The 12400-nt window shown below is 38.5% G+C and overlaps 1 pseudogene; it reads left to right on the forward strand.

Annotated features, from left to right (window-relative positions):
- The first annotated feature begins 1349 nt into the window (after positions 1 to 1349).
- On the forward strand, positions 1350 to 2663 carry LOC124457077 (annotated as a pseudogene).
- Positions 2664 to 12400: the final 9737 nt, after the last annotated feature.

The raw sequence follows: 12400 nt of genomic DNA on the forward strand, positions 1-12400 counted from the left end.
TACTATTATGCCCCGTCGGATGATAAGGATGAAAGGCGTTTGTCAATGGTTCGGGTATGTTCTTTGTAATGCTTGGAGAATGGTTGTTTTCGTGGTGGATGTATTGCAAAGAGGTGTTGGGCTCAGTGTACCGTCGATGGGAAGAATTCTTTAGATTGAACGTGATGTCGAGGAAGTTAATGACTTTTTTGTTAGCTTCGATAGTGATACGCAATCCGTTGTTGTTAAATACGCGGCATATCTCTTTTTTAATTTTTTCTGTTTCTTTAGGTGTTGCTTTAGTAATGGCTAGTCCGTCATCGCGATAGAGGCTTGGTGTAAGGTCGATGGGAAGAATTCTTTAGATTGAACGTTATGTCGAGGAAGTTAATGACTTATGTAATTCTATCTTAATGTAGTTATGTAATTATGTAATTTTCTATTCTATTATGTAATTCAATCTTAATTTTTTACCCTAACTTCCTCTTGTATATATAATCTAGCACATGCTTTTGTATTCATTAAATATTATCCCTGAAGAGTGAGAAATCACGAAACAGGCTTGTCGGGATGAAATTGTAGTTTTGTGATTTTTCTCAACACCACTACACATATATATATATATATATATATATATATATATATATATATATATATATATATATATATATATATATTGGTAAGGAGAAGAAAATATTTACGCTCTGCTCTCGGGCATCGAGCACTGTTTTATACGGAAAATCATAAATTATAAACTTCCTAGATATATATATACATAAAAGATAAAGGTTTCTCCGGATTTAAAGTGAGTTTTATTGAGCTTTCGACTCGTTGCTTGGAGCCTTCATCGGAATGAAAAATATTTATTTACACGTGCTTTTTAGCTTGGAGACGTTTAGAGCGTCTAATTGGATGAGTGGGTGGATTATTGTGATTGGATGGGGTGAAATGCGTTGCCATGGGTTTTGGTGTATTGCGAATATGATTGGTGTTCATAGTATTAGAGTGTAGTGTTTTAGTTTTGGTGTTGTTTGTAGTTTTTATGTCCTTTTTCTTTAGTTGTGAGTATATGATGGGTATGTCGATATGTCTGTTTATTGTGTCGTTGTCTTTACTGTACCAAGCTTTTTAAATTCGCGTGTGTGTTTAGTCTGTGCGCGTCCGAGTACTTTGGGCCCGTTTTATACGTCGAATTTCAGTCGAATTTGATTCGTCGAATTTAATTTTTAAACACTTCGACGGAACTTCGACGGAAACAGCATACGTCGTTATCATCAGTTTATACGTCGAAATTAGTTCATCGAATTTAATTGCTAAGCCTGCAAATCGGGTTAAATTTAGGGTAGCCTGACCTAACTTATATTTTAAATATGGCGGCTGTTACAAGAGCTATCGTGTTGAGGCAAATTTTGAAAATAAGAAGGGAAAGAAGACAAAAGCAGCTACAAATATTAAATTAATTGAGAAATAGGAAATTACGTATTGCCCAGTTATGTTCACTGTTGCTCGCCCTTACAGCTAAAAAACCATCGATTTCGCGAGTTCGTTCTTGTCGCCGCTTGGAAAGAACAACACAATGGAGTCTTTGGTCGAACTCTGTATGGTCCAGTTACTCCGAAAAGAGATTTAGAGGCACCTTTCGCGTGTCACGAAACATTTTCAATTTCGTTCTTAATGGAATTGCAAATAATTTGAGAAAAGCTACAAGAACCGAACTGCCAGTATCACCAGCTTGTAGACTAGCCATTTGCCTTTACAAATTGGCACGAGGTGATTACTATTACACACTGTCTGAGATGTCGGGCCTGGGGGTTGCGACAATACAAGGAATTGTTATCGAGGTATGCCAAGCAATTGTTTTAAATTTGTGGCAAGATGCTGTTACCCGACATTTCCCCTCGTCTGAAGAAAAATTGAGAGAGAAGATGATTGAGATGGAGGAGATTTGGCAATTTCCTTGCTGTTGGGCAGCTGTTGATGGATGCCATATTTCTATTAAATGCCCAGATGGTGGAGCAGAGGCTGCCAAGGAATATTATAACTTTAAAAACTTCTATTCTATTGTCTTAATGGGTCTTGTTGTTTCTAAATATCGATTTGTTTGGGCAAGTGTTGGGTTTCCCGGCAATACTCATGATGCAATGATCTTGCAGGCAACACAGTTATGGAAAGACATATCAACAAACAATGCCATTCCTTCCGTATCTAAATATATAGGTGGGGTTGAGGTTGGTCCACTCATAGTTGCTGATTCAGCATTTCCCTGCACAACATGGATCATGAAGCCTTAAACATGTGCAGTACTTACACCAGAACAAAGTAATTTTAACTATAGATTGTCTCGTGCAAGGATGGTTACAGAATGTGCTTATGGCCAGCTAAAAGGAAGATTTAGAGTTTTATATAGAAAGTGTGAGTGTAATGAGCAAACAATGAAAACAATCACATTAGCATGTATTGTGCTGCACAATTTATGCATTGAAAATGGCGAACCATTACCTACACAATCAGATTTGGCTGCTGATCCGACAACAATGGCGAGACGAGACCGGAAAGCTGTGAGAGAGCTATTAAATATGCGGAGTTATGAAAAAGTAAAGGACACTTCTGTCCAGGCTGTAAAGATAAGAGGGGTTTTGAAGGATAAATTATGGAAAGAAAGGGAAGGACATGGTGTCTGTTAGTATACCATATTAATGATTAAGATTGAACATCAAAATTTGGTTATTTTAATATAAGTAAAATTTATTGTAAATTGTTTTACACAAAATTTACAAATATGGTAAGAATGTTACTAAAACTACTTCAAAAAAATTAGAATTTTACAGTTTTGTGCGTGTTTCATTTTCTGAAAAGCAAAACTTGGCAGTGTTTGAGGCACTGTGGGCAATGAATTGTTCAAATCTATGTTATTGCATGTATGGTAGTATGTAGAAAAAACACAATAAATTTAATAAAGATTTTTATACAATGAAAAATTAATTTAAAGTTTTGTGTAGGTTTTTTTTATTTGTTCAAACGACGAACTGTGCCCAACCTGATGGTGGGAGTTTTGGCCACTTGGTGGTGTCTGAGGAACTAAGGGAACTGCAGGTTGTTGCCAATGTTGTTGTGGTGGAGGAGTTTGAGGAACCATGGTAACTGCAGGTTGTTGCCAATGTTGTTGTGGTGGAGGAGTTTGAGAGACCATCGGAACTGCAGGCTGTTGCCAGTGCTATGGGAGTTGTGCTGCTTGGAAATACCCTTGCTGATGATTTTGATGATGCATGACAGGAGCATAACCTTCTCTGGAATGTTGATTTGACAAAATTTTGATAAGTTCCATCTCATTTTGCCTTGATTTTGCAGCATCTTCTTTCATAAATTCTATGAGTTCTTTTGTGGGATCATTTTCTATCATTGACTCCAGCAATTTCAGAACTTTGATTCCCACATCTGACTTACGTTTCTTTTTCCTATTTCTTATGGGGACAAACATATTTTCTTTTTTTTTTTGTGGAGGTTGCTCTCTTTGTCTGTCGTCATCATCATCATCATCCTCGTCATCGTTGTCCTTGTCAGGGAAATTTGCAGGGGTGCTGGTGCTGCTTGAACTTACACTCGCAGATGGCTCAATTGCTTGTTCAGGCTGACAAGAATCCCTGCTTTTTATTAAGGGAAATAGTCCATCAAACCATTTACCATAACCTTTCTCTTCAATGAATCTTTTTATACCTGTTGCTGTTTGTATAGTAAGAGCCACTTTTTTGCAAACAGAAACACACCCTTTAAATTTTGTTCTCATCTGCGCAATGTTAAATGGAAAAGATGGATGCCTTTCTTTAATAAGAGTTAGCACGTGGTCATAAATTTCTGTGTTTGTTGAACGCCGATTGTTCACAAAGATTAATTTCTTTTTGTAAGTCTCATTGTTTACAATTATATCAACCATGTCATCAATATGTGCAGAGGTCCATATTGATCTTTGACAAGACGCTTTGCTTTTTTCTTTTCGTTTAGCTGTTGCTTCTTCGACATTATTTTCAAATTCAATAGTACCTGCAACGCTTGACAAATCTTAAACACAATCAATGTAGTAGCCAACACTAACACCTTCAACCCAACCGTGTGCACTTTCATCTATTTCAGCAGCTGAGCAAGTCGATCGATTGCAAACGAAAGTAGCGCAAGAAATACATGTATATTTTGTTATGTTCTCACATGAAAAAGAAGGTTGCTCGCTCGCCATCTTGAATATGCGTATATCGTGGGACACACGAGGCGAAAAATATTGAATTGTGGGATAGAAATGTAATTTTAATAATTTATGCATTAAATTCGACGCGATGGAACTTCGACGTTTAAACTGCTATCTCATTTCTGTCGAATTTTGTCGAATTATTCGACGGACACTGTCGCATAATTTGACAGCGTCGAATTTAATTCAACGTGTCGAATGCAATCAGTTTAGACGTCGCATTTACGTCGAATATAATCGGCTGCATTAAATTCGACGAATTAAATTCGACTGAAATTCGACGTATAAAACGGGCCTTAGTTTCTGTCCAGTCGAATGTGTGGTTGTTTCCTTGGGTATGTTATGCCTTTAGTGAGTTCGGATCTCGTCGTTTTATGGCGTTTTTGTGTTCTGTGAGTCTTGTTTCAATTTTCAAATGTTTGTCCTATGTTTTGCTTTGAACAGTCTTTACATGGTATCATGTAGATCGCGTCAGTTGTATCATGAATAGTTGTTTTGTCTTTATGTTTGGGGAAACATGATTTGAGTTTTTTTGTAGGTTTGTGTGCGACGTTAATATTAAATGGTCAAAGAAGTCTGGCAGTCATTTCTGATGTTCTGCTTATGTATGGTAATGTGACGATTTTTATTGTTTCGTCCGGTTTTTTGTTGCTTTTGTCGGTTTGTGTTTTGTTTTGTATTTTGTATATAGTTTTGTAGTGGAGAGGCAAAGGTTGAGTAAGTCTAGGATGTCATTTTTGTCTAGTTGCGTTGTAGCTTCCCAAGTTTTGTCGTTTGTGAGTAGTTCGTTTGTAATTTGTTTGGCAATGCCTAGTGGTATGGATGTGAAGAGTGATGTCACGTCGTAGGATATCATGATTTCGTCTGGTCGTAGTTTAATGTGTTCAATACTGGCGAGGAAAGTGATGGCACTTCTGATGGTGTGAGGTGAATTTTTGACTAATGGATACAGAATGTTATAAAGATATTTTGAAAGTTCATACGTAGGTGATCCCGGAAGCGGTACGATAGGTCGAAGTGGGTTGTTTTCTTTGTGGATTTTTGACGCGAACAAACTTGACTACGTTGCCGACCTGGAATCCGCTTAAAAGTACACCAACTTAACAGACCGAACGAAAGAAGACATTCGTCACAAAATCACAAATAATCTCTGCCAAAACCACCTGTCACCCTAAACTATGAAGAACTACGAGCAATGAAAAACCTACAAAACGACGACCAAATAATCATATTACGAGCTGACAAAGGACGCCAAACAGTTATCATGGACAGATCAGAATACATCGACAAAGCCAAAACCCTCCTACAAGACACCACCACCAACGAACGTCTCCACACAGACCCCAGCAAAATGACCACCAACCGCATCAACCAGAAACTGAAACAACTAAACGACAAAAAGAAACTAAACGAAAACGACAACAGAAGAATCCGACCAAATGACGCATCCACCGCCAAATTCTACGGACTACCAAAAATCCACAAGGAAAACAACCCACTTCGACCTATTGTATCGCTTCCAGGATCTTCTACGTATGAACTTTCAAAATATCTTTATAACATTCTGTATTCATTAGACAAAAATTCACCTCATACCATCAGAAATGCCACCTTTTTCCTCGCCAGTATTGAACACATGGGTGTGAAAATTCACCTCATACCATCAGAAATGCCATCATAAAAGGTGGCATTTCTGATGGTATGAGGTGAATTTTTGACTAATGGATACAGAATGTTATAAAGATATTTTGAAAGTTCATACGTAGGTGATCCTGGAAGCGATACGATAGGTCGAAGTGGGTTGTTTTCTTTGTGAATTTTTGACGCGAACAAACTTGACTACGTTGCCGACCTGGAATCCGCTTAAAAGTACACCAACTTAACAGACCGAACGAAAGAAGACATTCGTCACAAAATCACAAATAATCTCTGCCACAAACCACCTGTCACCCTAAACTACGAAGAACTACGAGCAATGAAAAACCTACAAAACGACGACCAAATAATCATATTACGAGCTGACAAAGGACGCCAAACAGTTATCATGGACAGATCAGAATACATCGACAAAGCCAAAACCCTCCTACAAGACACCACCACCAACGAACGTCTCCACACAGACCCCAGCAAAACAACCACCAACCGCATCAACCAGAAACTGAAACAACTAAACGACAAAAAGAAACTAAACGAAAACGACTACAGAAGAATCTGACCAAATGACGCATCTACCGCCAAATTCTACGGACTACCAAAAATCCACAAAGAAAACAACCCACTTCGACCTATCGTATCGCTTCCAGGATCACCTACGTATGAACTTTCAAAATATCTTTATAACATTCTGTATCCATTAGTCAAAAATTCACCTCACACCATCAGAAATGCCACCTTTTTCCTCGTCAGTATTGAACACATGGGGGTGGGGGGGCGGTTGGCTGAATGGTTAATTGCGTGAGCTGTAAGCCAGACGGCGCGGGTTCAATCCCGGCTCGTGGCACATCTGGCAATGTGTCTGTAAACCTAGCCCGGGTTGACCAAAGCCATGTGAGGGAAATTTGGTAGCGGAAACTATGTCCTCGGATGGACTGTATCTGCATCTGCAATGTTGCAGCCTTGTCACACTGTGTGTCACGCTGATATCAGCGTTGTAGTTGCGTGAAAGGTACGAGTGATTGTAGTCTGGTCAGCTGCCTTCACTATAATTTAAGTAACCAGGATGTTCCACTTTGTGGAACCCTCATACGTCGAAATCGACGGAGTCCATTATTATTATTATATATACAAAATACAAAACAAAACACAAACCGACAAAAGAAACAAAAAACCGGACGAAACAATAAAAATCGTCACATTACCATACATAAACGGAACATCAGAAATGACTGCCAGACTTCTTCGAACATTTAATATTAACGTCGCCCACAAACCTACACAAAAAACTCAAATCATGTTTCACCAAACATAAAGACAAAACAACAATTCATGATACAACTGACGCGATCTACATGATACCATGTAAAGACTGTTCAAAGCAATACATAGGACAAACATCTGAAAATTGAAACAAGACTCACAGAACACAAAAACGCCATAAAACGACGAGATCCGAACTCACTACCGGCAGAACATACCCAAGGAAACAACCACACATTCGACTGGAAAGAAAATAAAGTACTCGGACGCGCACAGACTAAACACGCACGCGAATTTAAAGAAGCTTGGTACAGTAAAGACAACGACACAATAAACAGACATATCGACATACCCATCATATACTCACAACTAAAGACAAATGACATAAAAACTACAAACAACACCAAAACTAAAACACCATACTCTAATATTATGAACACCAATCATATTCTTAATACACCAAAACCCATGGCAACGCATTTCACCCCATCCAATCACATTAATCCACCCACTCATCCAGTTAGACGCTCTAAACGTCTCCAAGCTAAAAATCACGTGTAATCAAATATTTTTCATTCAGATGAAGGCTCGAAGCAACGAGTTGAAAGCTCAATAAAACTCCCTTTAAATCCGGAGAAACTTTTATCTTTTATGTATTAAATGCCTGGATTACAAATTTTCAAACTTATATATATATATATATATCCGGAGAAACGTTCATCTTTTATATATATATATATATATATATACAAAGTGTATTACAATGTGCCCTCCCGGCTATCACCATAGTAAAATGGTGACTCCTGCACTTGGGACACAGGACGTACGGTTACACATTGTATGGATTGTATTGTAGAGTCACCACAGTGCTCAAACCTATAAAGGTGAGCTTTGCATATCGCGAACACGTGAACATCTCCATATGAGACTCTCTACACAATCCGACAGTGCTCAAACTACGCACAGCTATCACCAAACTTATATATATATATATATATATAAGTTTGAAAATTTGTAATCCAGGTATTTAATATATAAAAGATAAAAGTTTCTCCGGATTTTAAGTGATTTTTATTGAGCTTTCGACTCGTTGCTTCGAGCCTTCATCAGATTGAGGATATTTATTTACACGTGCTTTTAGCTTGGGGACGTTTAGAGCGTCTAATTGGATTAGTGAGTAGATTAATGTGATTGGATGGGGTGAAATGCGTTGCCATGGGTTTTGTTGTACTGTTAACATGATTGATGTTATTAATATTAGAGTGTAGTGTTTTGGTTTTGGTGTTGTTTTTAGGTTTTTGTCCTTTTCAATAGTTGTGAGTATATGATGGGTATGTCGATATGTCTGTTTATTGTGTCGTTGTCTTTACTGTACTAAGCTTCTTTAAATTCGCGTGCGTATTTAGTCTGTGCGCGTCCGAGTACTTTAGTTTCTGTCCAGTCGAATGTGTGGTTGTTTCCGTGGGTATGTTCTGCCAGTAGTTAGTTCGGGTCTCGTTGTTCTATGGCGTTTTTGTGTTCTGTAAGTCTTGTTTTGATTTTCTTTGATGTTTGTCCTATGTAATAATTTGAACAGTCTTTACATGGTATCATGTAGATCGCACCGATTGTATCATGGATTGGTATTTTTGTCTTTATTTGTGGTGAAATATGAGTTGAGTTATCGTGTAGGTTTGTAAACGACGTCAATATTGAATGGTTGAAGAAGTCTGGCAGTTATTTCTGATGTTCAGTTTCATATGGTAATGTGATGGTATTTACTGTTTCTTCGGGTTTTTTGTTACTTTTGTCGGTTTGTGTTTTGTTTTCTATTTTGTTAAGAGTTCTGTTTTTGAAGTTTCTAGGGTAATTGTTTTTAAGAAATGTGGGAGATAATTAGTTGCGTTCTGTTTTCTTGGCTTCTTCGGTGTTACAATGGGTGTTGCTTCTGTTAAAAAATGTTCGTGTGCAGCTTATTTTGTGTTGTGTTGGGTGATTTCTGTTGAAATCAACTATCTGGTCTTCGTGAGTAGTTTTACGGTAAACTTGTGTGTTTAGTATACCGTCATGTGTTTTGGTCAGTAGGGTGTTGAAGAAAGTAAGTTGTTGGTCGTGCTCTTTGTCTGTAATGAAGGTTATGTTTTTTGTGGTACTGTTTATGGTGGGTAGGATTTGTTCAGTTTTGTCTTTCTTGACTATGGCAAAGATGTCGTCGACATATCTTTTCCATAGTCCAATGTGTGTGTTGCTTGTGACAGATTGTGTTTCGAGGTGTTGCATGACCGGCTTCTACGAGAAAGGTGGACAGTGATGACCCCATTGATGTGTCTGAAATTTGTCTATAGAATGAGTTTTGGAAGGAGAATCCAGTAGAGAGGCAAAGGTTGAGTAAGTCTAGCTTGTCATTTTTGTCTAGTTGTGTTGTAGCTTGCCAAGTTTTGTCGTTTGTTAGTAGTTTGTTTTTAATTTGTTTGGCTATGTCTAGTGCCATGGATGTAAAGAGTGATGTAACGTGTTTGGGTATCATGGTTTCGTCTGGTCTTTGTTTAATGGCGTCAATAGAGAGCTTTAGCATGAGTTTGACTACGAGAACGAGTACGAAATTGTGCCGTGTAAGGGAATGCCACGAGGAAGATTGTTTTCATTTTCGTCAAAATTTAGTTTTAGTTATAAACAGAACAAGCCTTTTTATTGTGTAATACTCCGATGTTTATGCAGCAGCTACGGCTTCATTCGTCATTAATAGTATCAACTAATCAGTAATACAGTTTTTGCGAGAATATATGACTCTTTAGACAGAATGCTCGAAAATAGTACTTTAAACTAATTTCTTACACAATAAAAGAATATACTATATCTCTGCTTAAAAAGACATCGTAGTCGCGAACTTTTTAAAAAAACATCGTACTGACATTAATGACGGCTAAGTGTTTTTGTTGTCGCAGCAATGTTTTTGCGCAAAAATGACGTAATTCGTACTCGTAGTCGTACTCGTAGTCTTTGCTAAAGTCACTAATGATGGCGAGGAAGGTGGTGGCGTTTTTGATGGTGTGAGGGGAATTTTGGTCTAATGGATAAAGAATGTTAGAAAGATATTTCGATTGTTCATGCTTCAATAACACGTCCACGCTTGCTGATAAAATTATAAAAGGGTAAAATTAAACGATAAACTTGCAATCCCGGTGTCTACAAGACCATGTGCTCACTAAATTATTTGTTAATTTACATATATCAATGACGCATAAGCTGACGCAAATCCCTTCTTGCAAACTATCATAATTCCAACAGTCTTCAGTCTGTTAAATATTTCCCAAATGAAGTTAATGTTTGAGTCATCGGTCTAAGAACTTTGCGAAACTTTTTATTACTTATAAAGAATATGACAATCACAAAATTCCATTGAAAATGTGTAGAAATATGAGTTAGCCGTCAAGTTTGATCTCACTTTATCTACCGCAAATAACATCAAAGAATTCTTTACCACAGCCTTCCGTGCATGACGTCAAAAACAAAGCTAAAGCCTGTATCTCTGCCGTTACAAAATACGACGTCCGTGGGTCATCAAATACTAAATAGAAATCGCGAAAAAAGTTGAACGATTTGACCAAATAGTAGTATAGAGACTACCGGTTCTAGCACACTTCAGATTTTGAGTAGGAGTATGCACTAATATAAGCGACCCAGCCTTAGTTTGCACACATAGTAAGCACATATTAAGCACATATATTGGCACAAAAATCACAAGACAGCGAAGGCCAAGCCCCTGACAACGGCGGGAGCCAAACACGGCCGTTCCACCCACCGCACCCAGCCGTCGGGGGTCTAATATTTAGAGAGATATACTCTCATAGAGTATATCCAAACGTTTAACAGGCATGAGGCAGGGAAAGAAGAGCTGTGCGTGGTTTTTACCCGGAAAGCTCACCACATGTGGGCGAAGCTCCATAGGTAAAAACTGCTGACTTCATATGAGGCGATTAATGGAGTGCGGGCGAATTCCACAACCATGTCTTAAGTGTGGCGTCCGAACACGGGCAGAAACTTACCTTTGCCAAGCCTGCAGTGAGGATAGGGTGCATCATAAGCTCGTTATAAACAGAAATAAGCACGAAAGAGATTTGCTATGGTACTCGCCGAATTAACTTCCACATTTTGAATTAATTTCGATTTAGAGATTTATCTCGCGTAGAACATAGCACTAAAATTTGGAACACTTGAGATGGATGTTCTTGTTAAGGATCTTATACAATTATATAAACAAGGTGCGATCAGCGGAGACGCGCTGCACGACTCTCTTGAGGCTCTTCAAATGCCCACGCCACAAAATGTCACTCCGCCTATCCCCAAACCGCGAAGGCGCAGGCTTATCTCCAACCGCGAAAACGCAGGCCTATCCCAAAACCGCAGAAATATCACATCAGAATAATCATCACATCAGACTAAACTATTTATTATGTTCATTTTACCGTTAATCACATTGAGCCGAAAGAAACGCTCGCTAAGCACGTAGCAGTGTACCACATGAACGCCTGTTTGCCACCAGCATTAATAGCACTATTAAAAGGTCCAACGAACATCAATGTTTGCATGAGCGTTTTTCAAAGCTTCAGGATGAGGACTAACGTCGAAGTCTTTAATAGGAAAGAGGTTTGCGAAGTCTCCTAAGTTTAGTTGAGAGCCTGTATCCGGGTCGCTGTATTTCATCGCAGCGTCTTGGAACATCATGTAAGCCATGCAGTAATTTCTTTAGCAAATGTGTAATTGACTTGAAGCTCTTCTTCAGGATACTTGTGATTGTTATTAATCCGCACATTAATCTGACGCAAATTAGCATTATTTAACACATGTATAGTTTGTTCTTGATTGTCTATGCGCTCTGCGTCTTTTCACGCTACGAAGATGTGTGTTGGTAGCTCTTCAATTCCGTTTGTCGTCACACGCCACGAGATTTGGGTTTGACGTCTGGTGAATCTCTCTCGGTAAATACTAACTTTCTCAAAGTATAGCATGCGTGTGTAACCAGCAACCCACTTGCTTTCTATCATGGTTTGAACTTCGATCGAAAGACTGATGAAAGGAACGCAGAGCGAAAGATGTTTTATCTTACATTTTCAGGCATCTACCCCATTTGCTCTATGAAGCTATTTTTCACCAGAAGTGCGAGTGAGATTCAGATTGAACTTTATACCTATGAAAGCTGAATCAATGTCTTTGGCAAAGCCTAGGATTTCAGCGAGGGGAAGCATCATGGTAACGTCTTTGGCACCCGCGCAGAGCTGGCGGCGACTG

The sequence above is a fragment of the Xenia sp. Carnegie-2017 genome, unplaced genomic scaffold (assembly GCF_021976095.1).
Source record: "Xenia sp. Carnegie-2017 unplaced genomic scaffold, XeniaSp_v1 HiC_scaffold_6, whole genome shotgun sequence".
In the NCBI taxonomy this organism is placed as follows: Eukaryota; Metazoa; Cnidaria; class Anthozoa; order Malacalcyonacea; family Xeniidae; genus Xenia; species Xenia sp. Carnegie-2017.